General features: G+C 34.8%; 1 long non-coding RNA gene across 1 annotated transcript; it reads left to right on the plus strand.

Moving 5' to 3' along the window:
- The first annotated feature begins 6,460 nt into the window (after window positions 1–6,460).
- LOC140809768 (uncharacterized) lies at window positions 6,461–8,129 on the plus strand. The gene is made up of 3 exons (XR_012113171.1): window positions 6,461–6,615; window positions 6,722–6,784; window positions 7,207–8,129. It is a non-coding gene; the product is annotated as an uncharacterized lncRNA (long non-coding RNA).
- The last annotated feature ends 2,349 nt before the right edge of the window (window positions 8,130–10,478 follow it).

The raw sequence follows: 10,478 nt of genomic DNA on the forward strand, positions 1-10,478 counted from the left end.
CTTCTCCTAGGCACTCTCGCTCGGGCGGTCAAAAACGTCCGCTCGGGCGAGTCACCCGTTAAAGCATGAACGGGGATCTCATGTATGTGCCAGTGGATTCTTCCCTATCAACACAGTACTGTGGTTTAGTCTGATCAGACGATTTATGTTATGGGTCACTTGCTTTGAAACATGCCTCTACGTAAAATAATGAAGTTCATGTATGTTCAAGTTTGTACAAGTAAGCAAGCATGTTTATGAAAAGTTTTCACATTATGGCACGTCTAAGTTATGTACGTATGTAAGTTCAAGTTTAAGTGCAAGTTCTGGTTTCAAGTATGTATGCTCTATTTTAAAGTTGCGTGTGGTTTTATTACGTATTATTCGCTACTGCAAGTTTATACGTGTTGAGTCTTTAGACTCACTAGACTTGATCGATGCAGGTGAGGATGTTTTCGAGGAGACAAGGGGTGGGGACCAAGGAGCATGCTTGGACTGAGCAGGAGGCTAGACCCGAGGACCGCCCATGTTTTAATGATATTTGCAATTTTTATATACTCTGATTTTATGTTACGGTTTGAGGTTCAAGCAAATACTTTTGGCAGACATTAGTTTGAGATTTTTCTGTTGCAACGATTTTTGAGGATGAACAGTTGTTTTATCAAATTTTGAAAGCTCATGAAGTATTTAAGAAAAATTTTAATTTTTCAGCAAATTTTAAATAGTAAAAAGTACGGTACGTTACACTTGTGATAATTGGATTTTCCACATCCTATCAACTGCCATAAACTCTATTCCGTATTCTAGTCATTTCCAAGGTTTATGTTCCTCTAAAAACTCTAGTCCATGAACCAGTCGGTCCAAGAACCAGTCGATCTGGTTATTTCCCTATAATTCCTTTGATATGAACTTCCATCCGATATTGATCATTCTTTGATAAGTTTCTATCAGATGTTGTTCTAAATAGTATATGGTATTACATGGAAATTGATTCCTCTGTTTCGTAATATCAAATATTATTTACACTTCCTTCCACCCTTCTGGGCATCTAAGCTTTCCTATTGTGGAAAATTTTTTTAGCTCCAGTTGGGTTTCTTGGAGAGGTGTTTTTTCACACCTGTAACTTGTAATTCTATCTCCCTGAAATGATAATCTCCTTGATTCCAATCTAAGACTTTGATTCCTTTGTAGAATAGGTTTGTCTATCATTTGGATATACTTTTCCTGTATTAAAGGAAACTCAACTCTTTCTGGATAAATTTCCTGGGAACTTTTCCAAATATCTCTGGTATTTCAATGAACTTATTTCTAATAAACAATTTTGAATGATGTGTATTAGATAGGGCATATGAAATCTGATAGGTAATAGAATATGGTCTATTACCTTCTTTCATAAGCTTTTTTCCTTCAAATTCTGATGAATGTCAAAGCTCGGCTGAAATCTCGTTCTTCCAGGTTGTAGGCTATTCTTGGATAGATTAGTCCTACAATCTTTCTTGCACAAAGATTTCCTGAGAAAATTCCCAGTACTGAATCTTGAAGGTTACCCATTCTTTTATCACATATTGCAATATCACTAGGTGAATCTATTCCTTCTTTGAAAGTAGCTTTTATCATAATCTGGATTGCTCCAATATGAATCTAGGGCATGGTTTGTGCTACTTATATCTTGAGTTTTTGTAATCTCTCCTTAATCTCTTCGGAAGGAATTAGTTGCATCTCTATTCTATTTCCTGTAAGTTCCATAGGAATTGTCATTTTCCTCCTGGAAACTTTATCGATTAAATGATGATTTCTATTTCTTAGGTCAATAATTCTTAAGAACTTTTCTACCTGTCGTGCAGAGAATCCTTGATATCTCTGAAGACTAGGATTTTCATTCATGCTTCTGTGGACCATGTTATGAGATATTATTGTCTAGCTAAAGAAACCAGACAAATCTTCATGTGTTTCGTGTCGAAACACCTCGTCTTCAGTCAGATTCTGATTCTATTTCATCAGATTCTTCCTGACTTAATATCTCCTCTTCTTCATATATACTTTCGTCTGAGGCAACATCCTCAAACTGGTATATTTGAATAAGATCCTTGTAATAAATTGCTTCTTCTATATCCGGGGTTGGATCGAAGCATTTTATTCCTCTTTTTTCATTTTGTAGACAGTTGGTTGAGATATGACCCCTTGTCCCACATGTCCAGCAATTACAATCTTTAAAACTTTCATTAGCTGGAGTATGAGCTCTTCTGAAAGTTTTCTTGGTAGGTGTTCTTCATGTGCTTCAAGATGTACTCGATGCTTGGGATGATATCCTACTTTGATGTTCTACTTCTTTTTTCCAGATTTTTAAGATCTGGATTTATGTCTAAACCATATTGTTCTTAGTTTCCAAGAACTTCTCCCACTTCTGGCGTAAGGATAAGATCTAAAGTTCTTCATTTTTCTGTTTTGTGGTTTACTTCCAATAATTGTTGGAAGATCATTTCTTTACAACACAAATAAGTTCTTTTATTGACACCCCTTAAAAGTTTGTAATTCTTTTGTAATGTTTCCATATGACACCATTCTGCCAATTTTCTTTTTGAGAAAAGAAGCTCTTCGTGCCAACATATCTTGATTTCCAGGGACATATTCCCTTATAAGCATTTCCCTCCAAGAACTCGGCATTTTGGAGAAAATAAGTTGCATAGCTATATTTTCTTCGACACGTGAATTCCATCTATATTTAGTAAATAAATAATATATTCTTCCACTAACATATGTCATGTAATTCAAGGCTATACAAAGCTTGAGTATATTTCTTCTTCTTCTGTGTATCTAGACTGTTAAAATAGTCTGCCCCTATAAATTGTGCTTTAAAAAAGGTAGCCATTTTTTAGCTATCTCACTAAGAGATTCTCCAGCTAGGACTGAATCTTTGGTTTCTAATGCAGTCATGTCCCAAGAAATTTTAACTGATCTCATAAGACTCATTTCTAGAAGTTTAATGAATCATTCTCAGTTGAGATCAAGTGTTCCTACAATGATTCTCATGGCGGATGTCCAGTCATCTATGAAATCTTCTTTGGTTTTGAAATCTAGTACATCAAGGTTAAGCATAACACCATAATGAAGTATAGATTCTAAAACAGTTTTCTCATAGGATGCTTGGTGCAAGGGAATTTGATTTCTCCATGTCCTTGTTCTCTCTGGGTGTGATTCTCCACCAGTATGGAAATCGGGTTGAGATTCTCTCATATTTATATTCTGAGATCTCTTACTTTCCCTTGGTGGTTCCTGAGAAGATGACCAGGTTATAGAAGGTGGTTCACCTCCCGTTGTGTTCATTTTCAGATCTTCGACTTTGAGATTTGCAAAAAATCTGCAAGCTCTTGTAGATCCTCTAGACCAATCCTTTCTAAATTCGTCATCAAATTAATTTTTTTCTGAGACTGTTTTGATTAGATTGATCATCTTTTCTTTTTCAGTCAAAGGTTTTGGCACTACTTTGTTCTTTCCTTGTTGATGTAACAAAGATTCAATACCAAAGGATAGTCTTAACTTTCAATTAATTTTATAATTTATAAATAGTTATGCACTCGCTCAATTTTAATATGATCGACTTTTTGACACCGTCAATTAATGAACCAACCAGTTAAAAGTAACGGCTATTAACTGTTTCCCTCGTGAAGCAATTGATTCAACAGTTGATCACAAGAGGGGAATCCAAATATATCTCGTGTATTAAAAAAATTACAAAGAAAAATACAGGCTACAGAAAATTTTCAACGCCTCAAAAGCTTTATTTTGGGACATTTTTAACGCCTAATAATCCGTGAAAGTCAACTTTATTTAGAATATCTTAATAAACGAAGGCAACCAAATATATACGATTAAAAAATAAATTTAAAATAAGCAACAATTTTCAATTAAAAACCTCATACTTGTATGCTATTTTGTTGAGAAATTCTGAAATTGGCCCTACAAATTGTCTATTACAGGTTTGGTCTTAGTGCAATAACTTAATATTTTAGCACAATTAGTACAATTGTTTTCCAGCAATGTGTCGGCATATGATGAAAATCGGAGTAAATCATATAAAATACTTCTTTGTTGCATTAAGACCAAATTTTAATCATTCGAAGAACCAAATTTTATTCAGTGCGTACTTATAGTGCGATTTTTAGATTTTTTAAATATTATATATTCTTATAAATTATTTTGGCAATAACATTAAGGTTTATGCGTGTCTCTTTTTTCTCCGTATCTATATTCAGAGACGGAGCAATGTATGTTGTCACATGGGCTAAAACCTTTTCGCTTAGGTGGCCCAAATTTTTTTATGTATTAGTTTTATATTAATTTAATATCAATCTGGTGTTAGAGTAGATGTCCTGCAAGCCAACAGTTGGCTTACAGGATTTATTGACTCAAGTGAAATAAACAATCTTTATTTTAATATAATTTAACTTTTAATGGTTTCGTAATACTTTATTTGTATACCTATACAATCAACATAGATAAAGTCCTGGATTATGCTTTAATACAAATGAATCGTAATTCGATGTTGAAACTCATTTGTAAAAACTGCATATTCTAAATTCGTTCATAGTCGATTCAGCCGCCTAAAACATGGATAAAGGCCGCTTGAGCTCGAGACCAGCATCTATGATGTTGTGCACTGCGTTTCTTGGTAAGGGTATGGAGATGTCCAAACATACAGATGGGTAGTCATATGATGATTATACCGAACAACCTTGTCTCGGACTTTCCAAGTGGTTATCATTCATCGAGAGGGTAAGTCTGTAGTTATTATTGTATACCATTACTCCTTACGACCCGGGACAACACTGAGCATCTATATTCTAGGGTTGTGCTTTGACTCGTTTACCGGTTCCAGGAGAGTCATCAGGTGGCGAGGTTGGGTATAGTTGCGACACATATAGGAGCCAGTAAATTGTAGTCAGGGATTCACCGCTCACATACGGGTGTGGATATCCTGTGTGATCTGATGAAATAATAGTGCATGGAATCTCTGGCCAGAGTATGAAATGTATGTTAGAGAAAGAGTTCTCAAATAGTACACGCGATGCCACTATTATAGTTATCACATAGTTATCAAATTAATATGCAAGCCTCGATGAACCAATGGTTGCAGATTCGATCGAGATGTATGAGATGAAGGGACCGTACAGTACGTTAATCATAATCGACTGGTTCTTGCAGACACTATCAGTGATACCTAGGGGATCATGGGGCGATGCTACTAGACGCTCTTACCATGATCCGATGGGTGCAATCAGAAATGAGTTCTGACATTCTTGATCAAGGCGTTGATGAAAAGAATGGGGCTAACTAGGGTAAGCCCGGATAAAGGATTATGTCCTGAATCACAAGGAGTTGTGAACCCACGACTAGCTGTATCCATGAACCATTGAGGGTCACACAAGCATTGGATCGTTAGTTCCCGTTAAGAGAATAAATTCAAGGAGTTGAATTTATATTATAATATAGTAAATTCAAGGCGTTGAATTTATGATAATTAAATTTTGAGAAAATAAATTCAAGGAGTTGAATTTATTAAATTTGGAGAGAATAAATTCAAGGAGTTGAATTTATAAAATTTGATAATTTAATTTATTAAACTCAAAAGTTAGGTTTATTAAATATTAAATTTTGGAGGTGATAAAATCAAGGAGTTGAATTTATAATTTAAATATTAAATTCAAATGTTGAATTTAAATTAAATGTAATGAGTGTATGTATTATGGGCTTGTAAGAGTACAAGACCAACATACAAATTATTAAGGTTCTTATTGGACTTTAAAAGATTAATTAATTAATTAAACTAGTTGGACTAGAGTAATTCATTTATTAAGTCCATTGAGTGTTTGATTTAATTAATGGGCCCTAAGCTTTTATATTTGTATTAGGGTTGGGGTTAATGAAAAAAACTCGTAATTTTTTATATTTTTTTAAAAAAAAACCTACCCTCTTATTCTCCCAAGGTGATTCACCATACACACAAAAAAATTCCTCCAAATTTTTGGCCAACTTTTCAAGAAAAGAGAGTTGACCCGTCTCTCAATTTTAATCTCAACGTAGAAACTTCTTCCAAATTTTCTAGCGCAATTTGGAAGAGGAACAAGCGATCTAGTCGTGAACTTGATAGTAGGATCAAAGAAAGCAGATCTGAAGAAAGTTCGTAAGAAATTCACCAAAAGCTATCTCCGCTAACCCCGGAATAGTTGGAGTCGTGTGAATCGTTCACCAAAGGTATAAACTCTAACGCCCGATGTATGTTTATGATAAATCATACGAGCATCCAAATACATCTTGAACGTCAATATCTAAAATTTTTTACTTTCCGCTGTGTTTGGGCGTATAGAAAACTGGGATCCAACATCTGAGTGGTTCTATTTAAAAATTAAATGATTTCAGAATTTAAAATTCTATTTCAAGTAACTCCGTATTTCTTACTTTGCCACTTATCAACATCTATATATATTTATATAGGTAGATAGCTACAATTAATAAATGGCTTTAAAATTGACGGAATTGTGTTCTTGCTGCACTTGAATATTTTTAATGGAGAATTTCTGCTGCCCCATTGAAACAGAGCCTCGTACCTTAAACCAAGGCCAGCTCAATCAGGCCAGAGTATATATGAAATTCTTCCTAATTTCCCCAACTAATTTTCCTCTTTTTTTTCCTTAAGGTGAGTTTAATTTTTATTATATCCATTGAATGTTACTATTGATTGCAGGGAATCGCTGTTGATATAGTTAAAAATAAGGAACTTGATGAAGCTACTGCTATATTCAACGAGGTCCCTCGCCTAATCTCCTTTTCATACCTTTTTTTTTTTTTTTTTGCTATTTTATATATATTTCTACAAAAGTATGAATGAAATCTTTGAGAAAATTTCAATCTGCGCTGTAAATAATTTTTCGAAAATTATATAAATTGTGTCTTTCGTAATATATTTATTAATTTTCCACAACCTAACCTCATCTCCAAATGTAATGCCTAAAACCACATAACTCATAAATGTGCTTTTTAAAACATGAAGTGTATACGTTTGAGTTTTAAAAAAGAAAAAGAAAAGATATGATAATAGATTTTATTTCGGGAATGAGAAATACTATCTTATTTTTTAGTTGTTTTCGTATGATAATATATATACGATAATCTGAAATTTTGATTTTGCAAAATATAATTATATGCGGTCCAATTTCTAATCCCATGCAGAAATTGAAGCCGATCGAGGGAGACAAAGTGAAGGGGATGCTAGTGGTCTCCGATCTGACTCCGCAGCACAAGGGGGCAGAGGATAGCCGGGAATCCATCGTCAAGACATGTTGTCAATGTTCTTGCACTAGTACAGTAGATGACAAGTCCCCCGACCAACCCAGAATAAAGGAGCCAGTTTCGGCCCCCTTTTAAATTTTTTGAGTTCCTTTGTTTTTTCAGAACTTGAATAACAAAACGTTTGTAACTGTTGCTACTAACAAATAACATGTTTTTTGTGATAAATTTTAGAAAGAGCTTGAATAGTCGGTTATACAAATGAGAAATTACGCAAAACTTAAGCTGTGTTGACAGGTCCACACTATAAGAAATTTTTTTTTTTGCAGCGACCATCCACATAGCAAAAGCACGTTGTCAATACTCTTCTTGACAGTGTTCTCATTCGAGTGTGCTAACAATAATATTAAAGCTGATAAAAACAACTTCGTGTAAATAATGCACCATTTCAATGATATTTTCTACAACGTGCAATATTTGAGCTGACAATACTCTTATTTACATCGCAGTGAGAATCAAATTCGCGATGCAATGTGGGCATGTTTAAAGAGATGCTCTCCCCTCTCACTAGAAGGATATGGAACATGGCTTCTTGCTCTTTCTCTTCTTGATTACTTCTATTTGTATTTATGTCAGTACTCGATCCTAACTTCTGGTTCTATTGATGGATTGGTGTGGCTTGGGCACAAATTTGCACTATCGCGTTTTTTCACAAATCGAGAATTCTGGGCATCTTGTTTCTGTGCAATTTTCTGATTTATTTCGATTGTAGTTGCCATTCTGTGATCTCTATATTTTTAGAGTAGGTGTCTAGCAAGCGAAATTGTGGCTTGGACTTTTATTGACCCTGTTGTAAAACAAACTTTATTTTAATAATACTTTACGATTTTAATAAATTATGACATTATGCTTTATCTGTATACTCATGCAAGGTACACATATAAAATCCTTGAATATATAATAGTTATCATGAGGTCTGCTTCTCAATTTAAGATCATGAAACTCATTAAGAGTTGTACCGTATATTCTAAACAATTTTTTAGTGGAATCAGCAACCCTAAAACAATGATAAAGTTCTCTTGAGCTCGATACTAGCTGTAATGTACCGTACTTCTAACTATTTTAAAATTTGCGGAAAAATAAAAATTTTCTTAAAAAAATATTAAACCTTCAAATTGCGATAAAGATAAATGGTGCGTCCAACATATTTGTGACAAAAGCTACGAATATAGTTTGCAAAATAACCGGATTAAACAAAGTAAAAAAATCTCGTGATAATCACAGTATTTGCATCAGCATGCATAAAATCTTAAAACATGAGCGGTACTCGGGTTTAGCCTCCTGCAAAGCCTAAGCTGGCTCATTGGTCCCCACCCCTCGTCTCCTCATACTCGTCATCACCTGCATCGATCAAGTCTAGTGAATCTAAAGAATCAACATGTATAAACTAGATATAACAAATAATACATAATAAAACCACATGCATTTAAAGTAAATCATAAATACTTGAAACTTGAATGTAATAACATAAACATAGATGTGCCATCAACACAAAACTTTTTAAAATATACTTGCATCATACATACTTTAACATGCATAACTTCATCATTTTTCGTAGAGATATGTTTCAAAGTAAGTGACCTATACATAAATGCATCTGATCAGACTAAACCACAGTTCTGGGCTGGTAGGGAAGATCCACTACCGCATACATGAGATCCCCGATCATGATTTACCAGTGGATTGGTCTCTGGTCATGCTTTACCGCTTTTTAATCCTGATCTAAACCCTGGTCATGCAACATATCTTTTAACTTTATCATTTCATCAAAAATCCCATAAATAATCATAACATTCCATAAACATTTAAAACCCATAATTCATAAACAATTGAAAAAATCATAGTATAATGAAATAGCATTCATGGCACTGCCATGACTTTTACAAATCTTTGGGTGTAAAATTACCGTTTTATCCCTATACGTAAAATTTCTCGAATTTGACTTTTCTTAGTTTCATTGACTCTAACATGTCCCAAATAATTATTTAGCTTAAATTAAAATCCCATAATTTTATTTAGCTTAAATACTAGTGTTTTAAATTAATCTTTAATTATTCGTTTTTAATGCGTTTTAGTCCCGAAAAATACCAAACTTTAATATAAAATTCTTAAATTTAAAACTTAGACTTTTTATGTTGTTTTAGCCCTCGTGAACCATGACTCGACCACCGTGAGCCATGTTTCTATTTATTTTTTTTTAAAAAACCCTAGCCGAGCAACTATGTGCTAACCTCGAGCCATCTTAATTTTTCATCGAGCCATGCTCCAGCCAGCATCTAGCCACACCTCCTATGGATTCTACTGGACCCTTATCACCAAAGGACCTGACCCCTAGCTCAAACCTGAAGCCCTACAACCCGAAGAGCTCACAGTCGAGACTCCTATTGTGCATGGACTCCACGTTTGTATGCCTAGGACCTAAGCCATCGACCCAACCCTTGAACCAGCCCCTTGTGCACCCACCTAGGACCCTAACCCCTTGACTAGCCCAGCCCGAGCCCCCTTGGCCGAGCTTCCCCTCCCTTGCCCAGCGACAACATGCGCACAGCCCTAGTGCACTTGGTTTGGAGTCCCTTGACCCACACAGATCCTAGTCGAGCCCTAGCCCCAAGCCAAGACCAAGCCAAGTCCTTTACATCCCACAACCGAGCCCCTATGATAACCTAATGCAATATTTCGGTTTACAGGCTTTGTTTCTTCATGTGGCAGCGTGTTTTGTGTATCCTAAGGTCCTAAAACTCTTGGAAAACGTCCCTCCTTGATACCCTGTCATGGCAGCCCCTTTATACAATAATTTAACAAGTTTTGCACCATAAATTCATTAGTTTTTGACATGTTAAAGAATAAAAACGAAAACATATCAAGTCCATCCTCTTTTCTATGCAAACAGAATTTACACTTACTGAATTTTGCAAACAACTTGCGGCTCTACAACACCTGCAAAATTGTACCCAAATGCTGATTGTGCTCCTCATGGCTCTTCGAGTAGATAAGAATGTCGCCAATGAACACTATGACAAACTTGAAATGTCTGCTAATCAATCGTTTTGCTTAAAAAGTACTAGAAAATATTTTTTCCTACCTCTCGACCTATTCATACAATTATACATAAAAATATTTTGACACCATTTTGAAAATAAAATTACCAACTAATA

Source organism: Primulina eburnea, chromosome 13 (assembly GCF_022965805.1).
Source record: "Primulina eburnea isolate SZY01 chromosome 13, ASM2296580v1, whole genome shotgun sequence".
NCBI lineage: Eukaryota > Viridiplantae > Streptophyta > Magnoliopsida > Lamiales > Gesneriaceae > Primulina > Primulina eburnea.